The sequence below is a fragment of the Bos taurus genome, chromosome 11 (genome assembly GCF_002263795.3).
Source record: "Bos taurus isolate L1 Dominette 01449 registration number 42190680 breed Hereford chromosome 11, ARS-UCD2.0, whole genome shotgun sequence".
NCBI lineage: Eukaryota > Metazoa > Chordata > Mammalia > Artiodactyla > Bovidae > Bos > Bos taurus.
Window position 1 is genome coordinate 77,324,882 of NC_037338.1, and position 17,705 is coordinate 77,342,586.

The 17,705-nt window shown below is 43.3% G+C and overlaps 1 long non-coding RNA gene across 1 annotated transcript in view; it reads right to left on the bottom strand.

Moving 5' to 3' along the window:
* LOC112448818 (uncharacterized) overlaps positions 1-17,705 on the bottom strand; it is a 412,466-nt gene that overhangs the window by 66,144 nt on the left and 328,617 nt on the right. The window contains exon 4 of the long non-coding RNA XR_003037249.2: positions 1,113-1,212. This is a non-coding gene — a long non-coding RNA (uncharacterized lncRNA). The remainder of the gene's footprint in view (positions 1-1,112; positions 1,213-17,705) is intronic.

A 17,705-nucleotide genomic window follows, 5' to 3' on the forward strand; every position in this document is an offset into this window, starting at 1 on the left:
ACAACCATGATCACCTTGAGTAAGTGCTTTAATATCTCTAAGCAGTAATAGCCTAGTCTCTGCCTATCCCTTGGTAATTGCAAGATTCAAAGGGAAAAACTCATAGAAGAAGCTTGGGAAGTAGAAATTGCACTGAGTGCACATCTGTATGCTAGGTGGGATATTTAGAGCTGTCAGAAATACAAATATGGGTGGAAGAGAGAATGTACAGGCTTACAAAGGATTCCACTAATATATGCAACTTGAAGAGTGAATCAGTCCATCACAGGTGGTGGTTTCTAAAACCTCTGTGTGTGCTGATGTCTGAGATAAGTAAGGGATAAAGCATTTCATCATCCAAATGCAGACAGGCATAAACTGGAATGTCCTATGGAAACTGCATATGAACTCCTACCATAATAGGGTTCCAGATTTAAAGGATTCAGGCCAGGAAATGTGTTCTCTGTCAAGCTGTCCTGATGGTCAATGTGCTTTCTATGTAAGGCCCCACTTGTGTCACATCTGCCATGGACAACCTCCAACCCTCTCTGATTCCCTCTGCCCTCCCCTTCCTGACTGCCCAAGTAGTCCATAGAGACTGAGAGCATCCTTAAGGTTTCGGTATTAATCCTTTTTGTGAAGAGAAGTCATCACAAGTGAAGTGAAGTCACTCAGTCATATCTGACTCTTTGCGACTCTATGGACTGTAGCCTACCAGGCTCCTCTGTCCATGGGATTTTCCAGGCAAGAGTACTGGAGTGGGGTGCCATTTCCTTCTTCAGGGGATCTTCCCGACCCAGGGTTCAAACCCGAGTCTCCCACACTGTAGGCAGACACTTTACGATCTGAGCCACGAGGGAAGTCCTAAAGTCATCATTGGGGTTGACAAATGTTAAATCACTGGTCTACTGCCATATCTTCCTGCATGATTATAGTCATTCCTTTAAAACAGTCATCTGTTGCATGGTTTAAACCTTAATTTCTGGATTTCAAAATGCTTTACTAATTGCTAAACTTTAAGTTCCATTCACTGTCACCAAAGCCACAGATATCCTGTGGTTTCTACTTTCTGCACAATGATAACCGCCTTTCCTGAACTGGACCGCACGACCAGAGATGCCAAGAGGACTCACCAGTCTGTCTCCCAAACTGGATCCCAGGCTCAGGAGCACCAGGCTGTCAACTCTGCTGTCATCTCCTCCGTGCCTGCATGTGAGAGGCTCACAAGAAGCCCTAAAGGAAGGAAAAATATAGAACATTACATTTCACTCTTCTACTTGGCTCTTAAGATCATCATAAATTGCAATTGGTTAGTTACTGGGAAATAGAATCTAAAATATTTAAAGTAATTGATTTTTTTCCCTGTGTAAACAACTTCAGAGATAAGCGAAGGGTTAGCATATTATCTCCACATTTCCCTTCACATACACTGGGGAGAGAAGGGAGGGATGTTTGGGAAGATGCAGCGATAATCTTTCCCAGCCGAAATACCTAATTACACTCAGGTCTGGAATCCCTAAGTTAGCATATTTTGCCCATTCATTGCTCAATAAATATTAATTGGTGGAGATGGGTTATAATTTAGCATGAGTATAATATATAATTTACCTGTAACCTATAATTATCTTAAATGTTCAAATAGGGAATTGATTGGACTGAAAAGAAAATAACTTATTTAACTTTAAAAATGTTGTTATGATCTAACTCTTCATGAAATCACCCACCTCAGACATCATTTCACTTAGATAGGCTAACTACTCTATGCCACGTTCCCTCATGAGGAAGACAGGGTGGAGTGGATTCTGAGTTCAGTGTTATGTATGCTCTAAAATTCCCTGGTGTATTAGAAATATTCTATGCTCTTTGCCCATCTCAGACTGGCCACCTTCCATGAGAACTGCCTCTTCCACACTCAGGAACAAGGCCCCAGTAGCTCACACTTGTCTTGGACCAGGGGTAGATCTTTTTTTTTTTCATGTAAAAGTGATGTTTGCTATTACTATTTACCAATGGGGAGATGTTCTTTATTTACACCAGTAGAGAGAAGGGCAAGGGGAATATACATAGTTATCTCTTAAGGGTGGACTCTTGAAGTAAGTCAAACCCATCAGATGATCTCTCCTAGGAATATGGAAGTGGAATTGAATTCAACCAGTGCTTTCTCCGTGTGTAGCTGGAATTGAAAGGATAGAACTGGGAATTTCTGGGCAGCTATTTTCTGCTCAAAATATACATAGAGAGAGAGAGAGAGAGAGAAAGCCAGTCTCAGAGAGTGGAAGAAGGAAGAAAAGAAGGTGAGCAGAGAGGCAGAGACAAAGGACAAAGAAGGAAGGAGTCCCTGCTACAATGGTTCCTTGACAGCTTTCCAACCCCTTCTTCCATGCCCTTGAAAGCTGCCCTATGTTGCCAAGGTAAACCAATATCCTGACAACCAATCCTTCTTTATGCTACCACCTCTTTCTTAAATTAGTTCTTATTGGTTTCTGTTGCTTGCAAACAAATGAATCCCCTCCTAGATCCTTAAGAACACTCATTCAAGTCAAGGAAAGGAATTCCTCAGCCCTTTACCATGTTTTCTCCAAGGAGACTCTGTAGCTCTTAACCATTGTCTACCTTCCCAAGCTCAGTTTTTCAATGAATAAGCATATATCATTGGGCTTCCCTGGGGGCTGAGATGGTAAATAGTCTACTTGCAATGTAGGAGGCCCGGGCTTGATCCCAGGGTTGGAAAGATCCCCTGGAGAAGGGAATGGCTACCCACTTCAGTATTCTTGCCTAGAGAATTCCATGGACAGAGGAGACTGGCAGGTTACAGTCCGTGGGGTTGCAAAAAGTTGGACGTGATTGAGTGACTAACACTTTCACTTCACTTCATAAATCATTATATCTAACTTTGTTAATTCCTGTTGGTAGAGATGAGCATAAGACATGGTCTCAATTCTCAGACAGTCAAAGGCTTCTCCAGACAAGAAAGCGAGAGAAACTGAGTGACAGCTGCCTCAGGACTCATAGCCTTGATTCAGCACCAGGAGGAGTGTTAAATAGTGCCATCAACAGGAAAGAGAATATTTCCTTGCTAGCTCACTCGCACACGTGTACCTGCCCAGACATTTGCATACACATGGGTGCCTACGTACAAACATGAGCACCACGGAAAAGAGAAGGCAGTCAGAGCCCAACCAGTGCTCTCTGTGTGACATCCTCAATCTCCATGTCTCTGGAGTCTTTCCAAAGTCGCAGGAAGCATTCTGCCCAACTAGCCTCCGGTGGAGCTTGTAATCAGAATTGCCATTCAGATCCATCTTTCAGGGCTCCTTGCTTTGCAGTTCTATTATTGTTTCATGAAACTTTAAAACTTTCCACCCTTCCTTCATTGTAGTCAACTTTAAATAAATTCAGAGTGTCACTTGTTAAAATAAATGACATTTAAACAACCTCAGCATGGTAACTCATTCCTCATTATCATAGAGAGCTCTTCTGAAAGGTCTATAGTACATTATCTCTACGAAATGGATTTTACCTTCAATATTAACCTCATTGCTCAGAGAGGACAGGTGCAAAGCACTCTGGTGAGAGGTGGCATAGAAATGCATAGGTAGATTGATAGAAGTGAGCAAGTGACGATGAACTAAAACAAAAGCAGCAAAAAGGTTTAGGTTAAATATTAGGTAGCAAAGCCGAGCTGAGAGAGAGCTGCAATGATTGAGCAAGCTGCCGTGGAAGACTGAAGAGTGTTTTTATTATTTCAGCTACTCAGAGCACACAAGACCTGTGCTTCTGGCAAGAAAAGAAGCCACCATGTGGGGTGTGGCAAGTAACTGCAGTGAATCTCAGACAAGTCCCAGGTGACTGGGAGTCTGATGTCCTCATTTTACAATTTGGGCAGCTGAGGCCCAAAGCAGGCATCTCTCTGCTTCAGGGTACTCAGTGAGGAAGTGACACAATGCAGATTAAAGCTGAGGTCAGTGAACTCATTGCCTGAGTCTTTCCTGCAAACTGTGAAGTTCTCACAGCTCTTTTGCTTCTTCCCCCTTTGGAGTGTGGAACCAACTGATCTGAATGCCAGTGACCTGCCTGCCAACATGTTTTCTGGTCATGCATATTCCCAGAATTAGCTACATTCAGTAGAAAAGAAAAAAGTTTTGTTCTTAACAACACAAGGAAACAAAAGGTACTTTGCTCCCTCAGTGACATCCAAAGACACAACTCATGAATGAGGCCATGGCCACTACATGAGCATGTCCATTCCCACCAGAGGTTGCTGATATTCTCTGATGGAGTCTCACAAACATGGCTGCCTCCTCACTCACAACCTCTCTCTGAACCCAAGAAGTCAGCCTACAAGAATCTCATGAGATATCGAGTCTCCTACACTCTGGTTATGGGCTGTGAGCTTGGTAAAGCTAAGCAAATCTTTATAGCATTTGTGCTATGAGCCAGGCCTTGAACATGGGCTGTTGGGAGAAAACTAAGAGAGAAAATACCTAGGAATAGGTGGACAAAGAGGCAAGTTTTACATGTGTGAAGCAAAGTAAGAATACATGGCTGTACTCATGAGCTATTTAATCTACTAAAAAATGAAATAAAGACGTCAGTGTGGGCATGAGTCTGAAGGCAGCAGGAAGGAGGATTGGATATGAATAGGTATTACTTCCATAACCTGCAAAATAAGTCGATATTTTTTAAGCAAAGTGAGAACACAGAAATGAGAGTCCAGGGACGAGAGTTATGATCTTAGCCCATAACTTCCTGTTTGACCTGGGACTCGCTCTCCCTCTCTGATTCCTTCATTTGCAAGGTGCTGACACCTGGACCCCCTTCCGGCTGGGACCCACTGCTATGTCTCTGCAGCCACCCCCCTGTGGTGTCATGAAGTTAATTCCCTAAACATTGCCACCTGCTTCCTCAAAACTTCCCTGGGGTTGCAGAGACTCGTGTGTCTTATAAAATTTCTCTCAGATTAAAAACATTTTCATAAGGTCCAAAAACAGTCCAAAGTATATCTTGAGAACTCATACTGGTAAGTGTTTAAAATAACTATTTACTGGCATTAATGAAAATATTTGAGGTGCTCTTACAAAGTTCTAGTTGTGAAATATCAATAAAATAATTGCCTAATTCCAAACAGCGTACTGTTCTAATTAATTCTGCATGAGACATTTTTCCAGCTTCAAAGATTGCTTTACTTGTATTGCATAACAAAATAATGGTATAATTAGGAATAAATTTGTCACTTTTATAAGTAATTCCTTTTTATTATGTGTTTGGAAGCAAAGCACAAGCATGATTAAAACCCCCTTTAAAAGGTTTTATTAATTATTATGATTGTTATGGATAATAAGCGTCCACAAGCTGCAGAATGTACCCCGGGCAAGATGCACAAAGCCACAAAACACGGCAGGAACACAACAGATGCCAGATTCAGGTTTCTTTATCCTCTGTGGCTCAAGTCTCCCTGTCCTGTCCCTTGTGTGAGGTCAGGGAGCCCAGGAGGAAGAAGATTTCACTCTCAGTCTCCCATCTCTACTCGGACACCTTCCCCCCTGGGAAATCCAATAAGTAGACCCTTTGTTCTCAACACCCTCCTGGCCTTTACTTACTTCCCCTCCAACACTTCCAATCTTATCAAAGCCCAGTGAGTCCTCAAAATTCAGCTCTGAGAGTCTTCTGCCAGAAGCCTCTTCTGGCTGCACCTCTGGACTGGGGGCCCCTCCTGAGTTACGGATCCTGTTCTGTTCACTGAGTATTGAACAACTTGAGGGTAAGGACAGCTTCTTGTTTTTGCTTTTGTTTTTCTTACATCCTCAACACAAAGCCAGTTGTAGTAGTCATTCAAGAACATTTGGATGGGTCAATTAAAAACAGAATAAATGAATAATAAAAGCCTATTAATATGCATTGCCTAAATTCCCAGGGATTGGACTCGCCTAGTGAACACAGGTGCCAACAGCCCGATATCCAACCAGCTATCCTGATAAGTAATCGGGGTATCTACTACCCAGAGCTCTCTCCCTCCATAACAGCTAAATGGCCAGCATTTGGAAATCCACAGTTTAACCCACAATGCACCTCATCAGACTTTTCTCATCAGCTACTCAAAGTGAAGCCATGGATCCACAAATATTGTAGCCACAAGTGCCCTCAGAGGCCACTTTCTTCAAGTCTCTCATTTTATTTGTAACACTCAGATAAGAGTGGGGTTCCTCAACATCATACTAGCTAGGTGACAGGGGGTTTCTACTTGTAGACAGGAGCTCTTTACTATGCATTGCCGACTTACCTTCTTCTTCTGGAGGCCAAAGAATTCATTGTACCTGGCTCCCAGGATATGTCAAAGACAGGCAGCAGGGGGGATGAGGAAGGAAGCCCATCTCTGCCACATCATCCTTCTCTGCACTCTTTTTTGTGTTTACAAACATTTCATAGGCATTATTAGGGTCAGAAGACTGTAGGGATGTTGATCCACCTCAACTTCCCAAGGTCATTCCTCTGTCTCCCCATGTTTTCTCCCAGTTCTCATGGCCCTCACCCTCACTCGAAGCTCCAGCCAAAGGGCAGCCATCCTACAGAGGATAATCCCCACAGAAACCCCATAAAAATGAACACAAAGCAGAAACCTTATGTCTTATTTTAGGTCCAAAGCCTGGTTTCCTAAACTTTCTCTCTCTGACTTTCCTGAACCCAGCCCTCATTTCCACAAAATATGCCTGTCCCAGGGCACATTTGCAACAGAGGTCAGCCCTGAAGAAGAGCTCAGGCTAAGCTATGTGAAGAGAAAGGTATCCAAGGCTACATTGGAAAGTTCTTCCCCAAGACTCAGAATCACATCTAAAAGAAGTGTGGTTCTGGCTGCCAGTCCACAAGTCAGCTTCCCACAATAAACCGGAAAGTGGTCCGTCACACCGAGGAGCAGAAGGGAACTGTCCTCCATATCCCACCTGGTCTCACAAGACATCTTCAGGAGTCACGTGAAGGCAGCCAGTTACAACACCAGTCAATAAATAGGCTCTATTTTAATCAGTTCTTTTCAATTCCTTCTCAAGTTCCTGTCTCTAAGGATTCCTGCAAATAACTGGCCCAAAGGACCTAGTGCATTCTGAAAGAAAGCCACTAAGGGATTCTCTCTGGGTGACACCAAGCCTGGATGAGTAGTAGGGTTGTAGTGTGACATATGTGGCTTAGACCTTACCAAGAACTCCCTGGACCAGGTGAAGCAGAGCTGGGTCTAATCTACACTTGAGGTGGAACAGAGAAGGGGACAGAGAAGAGCCTTCTTTGTTGGGCTAGTTGGATGGGGAAGGCCAGCTGCAGGATGCTGACCTAATCCTGGGATTGGCAGATGGGACTCAAAGGTCTGACTGAGTGGACATCCCAGAGAGGAGGATATGTGGAATGTGAGTTGGGATGAGGGAGAATGCAGCTGTGGAGGAAGAAGCTACTGCTGGCCTCCATTAAAATCTCATCCCACCGACCAGTTCAGTTCAGTTCAGTCGCTCAGTCATGTCCAACTCTTTGCGACCCCATGAACCGCAGCATGCCAGGCCTCCCTGTCCATCACCAACTCCCGAAGTCTACCCAAACCCATGTCCATCGAGTTGGTGATGCCATCCAACCATCTCATCCTTTGTCGTCACCTTCTCCTACTGCCCTCAAACTTTCTCAAATCAGGGTGTTTTCAAATGAGGCAGTTCTTTGCATCAGATGGCCAAAGTACTGGAGTTTCAGCTTCAACATCAGTCCTTCCAATGAACATCCAGGACTGATCTCCTTTAGGAGGGACTGGCTGGATCTCCTTGCAGTCCAAGGGACTCTCAAGAGTCTTCTCCAACACCACAGTTCAAAAGCATCAATTCTTCGGCACTCAGCTTTCTTTATAGTCCAAATCTCACATCCATACATGACCACTGGAAAAACCACAGCCTTGACTAGACAGACCTTTGTTGGCAAAGCAATATCTCTGCTTTTGAATATGCTATCTAGGTTGGTCATAACTTTCCTTCCAAGGAGTAAGCATCTTTTAATTTCATGCTTGTAATCACCACCAACCACCACCTATCATGTTCTACATTTTTTATTCTCTGCTGCTACCTTCAAGGTTTCCACACACACTTGACTATGTCTTGAGAGTGTTTAGACCAAAGAAGTCTGAGCATCTCCCCAGCCCAGTGAAGTAAGAAAGAGAAAAGAAAAGGAGGCCTGAGGAGAGGCCAGAGCCTGGTCAGGTTCTGAGAAGATTCACAAGAGCACAGAGGTCTTTCCTGTTTCATTTAGCACCTCAGAAAGTGCCTTCCTGAACAGAACTTATGCTTAACTTCATTCCTTCCCCGACCTCCTCTATGTGAAAGACTGTAAACCACCTAAAAGAAAATCACAGACTTTTCATTTCGACACCCAAGTCTAATGTGAGGCTCTGCATTTTACACACCAGGTAAAATTAAGTGCTCGCAAGGAATGACCAGTGGGTCAGGAGGGCTGGAGATCCCCATTGTCTGCCTGGTACCCAGCATCACCACTTGCAGTTTCCAAACACAACTCAAGTGCCACCACTCTGAGCCCCTCACCTGGTTTCTCTAAGCCTGTCCTGATCACCCCATCTCAGCACCCATAATACATACGACATGAACCTTGGTAGTAATTCATTGTCTGCTGTATTTATTCTCTTCTGACCTGTGCGTGGACGGCAAGCTCTGCGAGGAGTAGAGGGTGTGGCTTCTGTTTTTCCTGGATTCTTTCCAGAGCCAAGGAGATGAAACTCTCTGTGCATTCATCCATTGATTCCTTTCTTCCACAAGCATTTATCAAGAAACCACTCTAGGCTAGGACTTATTCTAGGCACTAGACTTATGGAGTTGAATGAAAAAATATGGCCCCTATCCTTGAGAACTCTTGGTCTAGTAAGAGAATCGGCCATGTGAGCAAGGAACGATCATATAGTGCAGTCAACATGCGACAAAAGTATAAGCAGAGGGAGTTCTTGGAGAGCACAGAGGACAGGACAGCCTGGGAGGGAGAGGCAGTGGGACTGTGTGCCCAAAGCTGCTCAATAAATATTTGTTGATTAATTAGGGAAGGAGTACACTTCTTCAGGGATTACAGGGACAAAATGTCCTCATTAGCTGATGATGAGAGAAATGCTTTCCTTACAGTCAGGAAGCTCATGGGGGTTGGCAAGTGATAATCTGTATATTAATGATAACAAAAGGAATAAACACTGGCAGAAGCAGAAAGCTCATAGGCACCTGGAGCATCAGATAAGCCCATTACATTTCTGAGGCTGCAGCCCCCCGTCCTGCCCACAGGACAATCTCCTGCTTGTCTTTCTCCTCAGAGAGATGTTTGGACTCAGAAAAAGCCACGTTCTAATAATCTGGCCCCAGGAACCTCCGTGGTCTCAGACCTGCAATGAACAGGCCAACAGATGTGCAGGTCTTTCTTCAAGATCCTGGCCTGGCAAGGGGTAGGAGTCTCTCTGCATGGCCTGAGCTTTGCCTGCTCAGTTAATTGATTCTGCAGCAGATGCTGGCTCAGCACATTAAGGCGGCTCCAATTTTCCATGTTGATTTTACTTCTCCCTTAACTCTCGTAAGTTGTCTTTAACAGTGATCTGACCCTTATGGTTTATAAGGGAAGCAGCTGTGATTTTTCATCCTTTGAACTCTTGAGCCAAATGGCTCACCATTACCACCTACTTATCCTTTCCTCTGGACCAGAGGACTGGTGACATGGTGGTTGAATGACAAGCATTCACCGCAAGGCTGGTACTATGTTTAGTCCTGTACCCCACTTCACACCATCATGCAGCTCCTATGGCCTTAACCTGTCCATACGTCACTGTCGAGCTGTAAGAAAACACTGACTAGTAAGCAAAGGAAGCTGCTTTGCTCAGGTGGGAGAGGACATCAAATCACACAGTAATATGAGGGGTACTTACACCTCTTTTCAGGAGATTCCTGTGACTTATAATGGGCTTTTGGTCTTGGTTAACTTCACAATTTTTATGACTACCCATCTTTTTCAGTGTTGACAATTGTAACCCAGGTCTCACAATTCTCCATATTAAATAGTAAAAGACAGAAATAGGTCCTATCGAGCAATCAGTGAGAACAAAGGACTGATAGGGATTTCCCTGACAGTTCAGGGGTTAAGACTTGATATTCCAATGCAGGTATTCAATTAGGAGTGAGGGTTCAATCCCTGGTTGGGAAACTAAGATTCCACATGCCTCATGCCCACCCCAAAACAAAGGGAAAAAAAAAAAACCCATAAAACAGAAGAAATACTCTAACAAATTCAATAAAGACGTCTAAAAAAATAAGATATTAGTTTTTGTTTTTTTTAAAGAAAGGACGTATTTGTTCCTCTTATATAAGATCAAACAATAGCAATGGCTTTTACATTAAAACTTCTGATAATAAAGCAATTCATTTCTATATGGATCAGCAGTCTCTGTCCATGGTAAGAAAATGTTTAAATCCTATTTAAAGCTAAAAATGTAATCATGTGGTGTCAATGACCCTTCAGTCTTTGGGTGTTTGAATTTCAAAAGCAACATATCCAGTTCTTCAAACTTTATTTGTGGTTTAACACTGGAACTCACAGTAATATTGCATTTGCCATTCTAAACTCCATCTGGAGGTCTAAGTATCATATGGAAATGTGTCTTTTAGGGCGGCAGTCATTTTGGCACAAGGACCAGTTTTATGGAAGACCATTTTTCCATGGACGGGGACCTGGGCTTGGGAATGGTTTAGGGAAGATTCAAGTGCATTGCATTAATTGTGCACTTTATTACTGTTACTATCATATCAGCTCCACCTCAGATTATCAGACATTAGATCCTAGAGGTTGAGGAATCCCTGATTTAGGGTTTCAACTCAAAACCCCACCTGGATGGGAAACACAAAGGACTGGAAATGAATTCAAAGAACTTAGAATAGCAGGGAATGAAAGGCTGGAGCAGAGTACAGAGCTAGCTACAGAACTTTTATTTCGCCCATAGTCTCTGTTGGGTCTGACATTAAATCTTGAACAGAAAGTCTGGTAGTTGACTAAGATGCTGAATTTAAAAGGAAAGCTAAGTACAAACTAGAATGTTGAAAACATTGAGGAAAACAAATTTTACTGAAGGAGAGAATGAGAAACATTAACTAAAAGAAAAAAAATGATTCACCAAGTATAATCTTAGCCTTAAAAAAATGAGGGCTGGCTAGTCTTCTCTCTGTTTCTGTGCCTGGTCTTCCAGCTATGGCCCAGACTAACGGGCATCCTGAGAGCTGGCAGCTAGGGCTGCTGCCAATAGGCTCTGAGACACAGTCACTTCATCAGAGATGCGGAGTTGGCCCTGGTTCTCTTGAGGAGAAATAAATGGAACAACCTCCAAGTGCATTTGGCCAAGAATAACAATTGAAGAAGAGTTTGATATAAAGAGAAGTCATACGATTTGTGTTTAGCAGATGATTACAATTTTAGAACTCAGTTCTACTCTGCCTTTGGAAAAGACACTTAAGGGGGAATGTGTATACTGCGGACTTGGATAATGGAAACAAGTGCTTCCATTAAGCTTGGTTTCAAAGGGTCCCACTAAGTTGTAATCATTAGAACAAGATAAGAAGTTTACATTTAACCTCCTCCAACACTACCTAAGCCAGCGCTCTTTGAAATGTGTTTCTCCTGCTCCACCCATGATTGCCTCTGTACTCAGTTGAGTTCTCCATTGTCATGATGGAGCCAAATGTCAGAAATGCAGGTCAAAATTGTGATGTCACAAAACAGCACAACCCTGCTGCAAACAGGTTTGACCTTGGCATATGGACTGTTGTTCTGGGAATATAGAATTTTGTTCTGGGAATACAGAATTTTGCTTACTATTTGCCCAAAGGCTGTAATAAACTCTGGGGGTGGGGAAAGTTATATTTAAGAAAGAGATCTTCATCTGAATTCTTTAATATTAGCTAGCTTCTTCTTGACCCTGGTAGGCCAAACGCATTTGGCTTCATGTCGTGAAGCTGCCCATCTGTCAACAGACTAAAGTCAACTAGACTCAGAAATGCCAGAACTGAGCCTCAGTATTAAAAAAGATTCAGATCAGAGACTCTGGGCAGCAGGAATAAGGGTGTCTAGGAATTCCTATCTCCTCAAATTTTTATTGCTGTATAGAGTGATAAGCTCAGCTGAGGTGCTTTGGCCCCATGGAGGGATATCTGACAATGTTTGGAGACATTTTGGTTGTTACAACTGACAGGCTGCTACTGATACCTACTGGGCAGAGGCCAGGGATGCCGCTAAAGACTCTACAATGCACAAGACAGGTCTCTGCTATCGAAAATTATCCAGCCCCAAATGTCAAGGGTCAAAGTTGAGAAACCTTGTCCTAGAGTCAGTAGAGTCCTGAAGTTAAAATGATTTTCTAGCTGTACCTGGGAGTCACGGCATGCCTCTTAGCACTCCTATACCTCAAGTGGCAGGTATCCACGCTCCTCAGGCCTCTCTCTCACTGACACATCATCCTCACGATACGAAGCCTTATTCCATCTTGTACTATGTGCTTGGTCTACGTATTCATTCTATGCATGCAACACTTTACACACTATTCTCTATGGGGAAGAAGGTCCTATTGTATGGGAGAACAGATACCAGGGTTTGCCTTTAAAATAGCTAAGTTGCTGCTTTGAACTTGGCACATAATTCATCTGTGGCCCTCCTCTCTGAAGCCTTCAGATAATTTATGGACAGATACTGCTGGCAATACCCTCTCTGGCCTCTTTCTGATTAGTTCAAATGTCTTATCCTTAGAATTAAATGTGTTTCATCCATGAAACACTTTCTGTCAACTTGGCACAAATCATTGGTCCTTTGTGTGCTAAAATGTTCCAGGTCCATAGCCGACCTTTGTGACATGTTTCATATCCCATCTTTGCAAGGAAGCCATCCCTACCTGCTCTAGTTCACACTTCTCTCTTTTTGTCTGGGAGCACTAGTGTGAAATGCCTTCATACGCTCACCTTGTGTTAAGTGATCATTGACAATTGTCTTTTCTCAGCAACGAATGGTCATTAAGGACACTGAGTGTATATGTATATGTGTGTGTATATACACACACATACAGCTAGTGGCTCAGACGGTAAAGAATCTGTCAAAATATGGGAGATTAGGCTTCGATCCCTGGGTCAGGAAGATCCCCTGGAGAAAGAACTGGCAACCCACTCCAGTAATCTTGCCTGGAGAATCCCATGGACACAGGAGCCTGGCAGGTTACAATCCATGGGGTCGCAAAAAGTCAGCTACAACTGAGTGACTAACACACACACACACACACACACACACACACAGAAAGAAAGAGAGAGTAAGACATTGCATCATTCTTACTATTATTATTATCTCTAATGCTTATGCTTATTATGGGCCAGGAATTGTACTAAATATTTTACATGCATCACCTCATTTTCAGAGAAGGCAATGGCAACCCACTCCAGTAGTCTTGCCTGGAAAGTCCCATGGACGGAGGAGCCTGGTAGGCTGCAGTCCATGGGGTCCCTAAGAGTTGGACACGACTGAGTGACTTCACTTTCACTTTTAACTTTGATGCATTGGAGAAGGAAATGGCAACCCACTCCAGTGTTCTTGCCTGGAGAATCCCAGGGACGGGGAGCCTGGTGGGCTGCCGTCTATGGGGTCACACAGAGTTGGACATGACTGAAGCGACTTAGCAGTAGCAGCAACCTCATCTTTGCAGGAAACATATGATTATTCCCATTTTTTGGGTGGATAAACTGAGCTCAGAGAATTTACATAAATTGCTCAGGATCATCAGCTTTATAAAATTCCAGACCTTCAATCTAAATTTATATCTGTATGTATCTAATACCCTGTGCTCCTGACTAGTCCATTACACAGCCTCCCTCAAGGTGTTCACAGTCTAATGGACACAGAGTAGATCCATTTGGAGGAGTAAAGCCTCCACCAGCCAGATCAGGCTAATGAGTTTATTGGTGACTAAGCATCACCAGGCTCCAGGCGGGCATCCCACTGATGACTTTAATGCACCTTTTCTGAGACCAGCCTTCAGGACCCTGCAAATACATGCTTAGTACTGCACAGTCTTATGAATAATAATGAAATCCAATCAGGAACAGAGGCCTTAGATTTTAATTGAGCTATCCTTTAAAGGACTGCTTTTCTCCATGTCAAGGTCATGTTCTCCTAGTTAAAGCAGTTATTTTATGTGTGTAGCAGGGATAATAGGCACTGGAGACACATCGAGGACAAGTGGCATACGGCATGAAAGAAAGGAGGAAATATACGAAAAGCAATCATTGAAGTATACACTATAGACCTTCCCATTGATAATTGGTTTAAATTATTAAAGCACATAAGAGGTTATTAACTAGAGAGAGTATAAATTACTTTTTTTTTTTTTTTGCTGAGCATGACTTTTCAAAGTCTCTCAAACTTCCACTTCAAAAAAGCTTTAAATGTAAAGTCATTACCAAAAAAAAAAAAAATATATATATATATATATATATATAATCTTTTAAAAATTATCTCCAGAGTGGATGGATGAGGAGAGCAGATGCTTCATGAATTTGAGATCATGTTACCTGCCATGAGAATAGAAAATGGGAAACAGTATTTAAGTAATGCTAATGTTGCTCAGGGGGCAGCTGGCATTGGCTACATCCAGAGTCATGGCTGTAGGCCCCTGGAACTGATAACCTCCCTGAGGGATGGGAACAGGTAGCTGGAAATGTACCCTCAGAACTCCTGGGAGACTCTGGGATGTAGGGCACAGCTGCATTGGCATGGGCGAAGGCATCTGTAGTAGCCACCCCGGGGAGGGATCAGAGACCCGATCCCATAACCTCCTCCAGTGTGTGGAAGCAGTGGGCGGGGAGGAGCTGAGCCCAGGAGATTTTAGAAAGCGGCCCAGCCAGAGCAAAGTGAGTGACATACATCTTCCTTCCCACGCTGGAGATGCTGATTTATATCCCTGTTCTCCAAGCCCTTCCGGACTTTTCTGCAAATAGGACTGATGAGCCTGCTCTTATCTAAGGCTGTTCCAATCTTCTGGGGCTCTGAATTAGCATTTATAGGATGTACTGTTCTGGCAAGAGACCCTATATCTAGTAAGGCCAATTATCTCCTCGGATTCTTAGTTCTATCTTTATTCATTAACTCCCGTTTCCTCTCTCAGAAATGAGCTCACTTGGGCTGCTTGCCTTTTCTTTGAATGACTTTTCCTCCTTGTGGCCTAAATCCAGGATCCTTTTGCTCGAACCCCCTCTAGGCCTCCTCCTTTGCCCTGTGGCCTCCTCATCTCCACCTTTTGCTAGGCAGTGGTGCCCTCGCTGAAAGAATGAAAATGAAGAGCAACACTGCTCTCTCCCGCCACCCAGCCCAAGGCCGGGCTCTGCTTTGTCTGGGCTGTCAGGATGACAGATATGCTACAATTACAGAGCCATCTCTTTAAAGATGGTCATGATGTATCAGTATGGGAGGTAAGAGGCTATGAAACAGAAACAGTCACACACACACATTGGAATGAAGACTCCCACCTACCTTTCGAGGTACTTCTTTTCCTTTTATAACTGTTCCTCCCCCAAGACCAATCTTATTTTTATAGATGCCAACTCACTTGTTCAGGATCAGACTCTAGCCAATAGGACCAATATGAAAACTTTCCCAGAATAAGAATTCTTTTTTAAACCAGAAACAGGAAAGTCTGTTTCATTCTGAAGTCAGAATTTACCCCAGCTATAAGAAGCTGGACTGCAGAAAGTGATAATGATCCTAGCAGCCAGAGAGGGATGGTGAGTCAGGGAGGTGAAGAACAGAAGTGCTAATGGAATTTGAGACTTGGGTTCCAATTATTGTCCTGGCCTTCCTAAATTGGAATATTAGCCTCTCCTTCTTTGACTACATACCCTTACCAGATGTCCTTCCAGTAAATCTACTTCTAAGTTCAATTTAGCCCAAAGGACTCCTGATTCATACAGAAATATATTCTTCAGTGGTATACACCAATATATCCACACTACTCCGCTCTGGATTTTTTTTCTTTTACTTATCTGTATTTATCCCACTTTATAACAAACCTGAAATATTTATATATTATTTTGATCATGATATATATTATTTTGGTCGGATGACTTAACTGATTAAAAGAGAAATACCTGTCAAGAAAACTACAAATGTAACTCTGGAGGAAATCACCAGATAGGAGGTGACACCCACAACAGAGTCAGGATCACACGCTTTCCCTGCAGATGTGCACCGAGTTCTGGCCGGTGCTGTCAGATGGTGAGGGGACAAGAGTGAGACCATCTAGACATGGTGATCATGGAGCTCATGGGTTGCTAAGGGATACAGATACAATATCAATAACCACCCAACCTAGGTAAAGCTGCAACAACGACGAGTACTATGAAGAGAAGCTGTATGGAAATAAGGAGATATGACCAGGTTAGAAAAATCATGGATACTTCTGGAGAAAAATGCCACATAAGAAAGATAAGCAGGAATTAATTGAGAATGAGAGAAGGAAGAATGGTGACTGCACGTCAAGGCTCCCTGTTAGAAGGGAATAGGGGCATCTGAGAAATAAAAGTGCTTGAAGTGGAGGGAACATTCTGTAGGGCAGCGTGTGTAAGAATCACAAAGAACCAGGAGGCACCACGGATCCAGTTATCATCTTAGGATTGGTGGACTGAGGGGAGGAACTGGCCACTGGAACTCAGAAAGATAGCATTGTGCACAGAATAGTCTATGATGAGAGATAAGGCTTTACAACAAATGCTGAAGAAAGTCCACGATGACCACGCAAGGTGAGGAGGGGCCAGGGAAATGCCAACTCTCACCTTACTCTCCTTTCTTGCCCCTGATCTCTGATCTAGGCTCAACTCATCCAAAGTCAGACAGAAAAAGGCCTCTTCAAAGTACATATACATCAATCTCCTATGGCACAAAGCAGAGAAAGATGAAGCATCTATCTATAGGGGAAACCAAAAAAGAGCCAGCTCATGGACATGCAAAACCATACAGCAAATATAATAGACATTTACTAAATATGCAGTGTTTATGGACTGGCACCAGGAACCTTAGTGAACAATGAAGGAAGTACCAGCCTCTACTGGAACTACAGAAGCTCAGAAGAAAACAGGTAGAAGACTATGTGGGCACTGGAAACACTAAATAAAAATAAAGTCATAGCCCACGAGAGCAACACAGGGCGTCACTTGGCAGTGAGTGAGTAATTAGCAGGGATGTATGCAGGTAAAATGTGCTGCTGGCCACTAGAAGTGAGGGACTCTGTAGCCTGAAATGACCATGCGAGACTTCCTAAAAGAAGGGCTGCGATTTATAGGCTATAGTGTTGGTTGCTCAGTTTGTTCCCATGGACTGTAGCCACCCAGGCTCCTCTGTCCATGGAATCCTCCAGGCAAGAATATTGGAGCAAGTGGACATTTCCCTCTCCAGGGGATCTTCCTCACTCAGGGATCAAACACGGGTCTCTTGCATTACAGGGGGACTCTACCATCTGAGCCACTGGGGAAGATATAGGCTAGGAGATGAATGACTACAAAATGGCAGAATAGAAGAAAAGCAAGTTATGTTTAAGAAATCTAACTATCTAACAAGACTATCAATTTGATTATCACAAAGGCCATATAAACAGGCAGACAGCAACTGTTCCAGAAACGTTATCTTAGTCATTGACTTTTTTTTTTTTT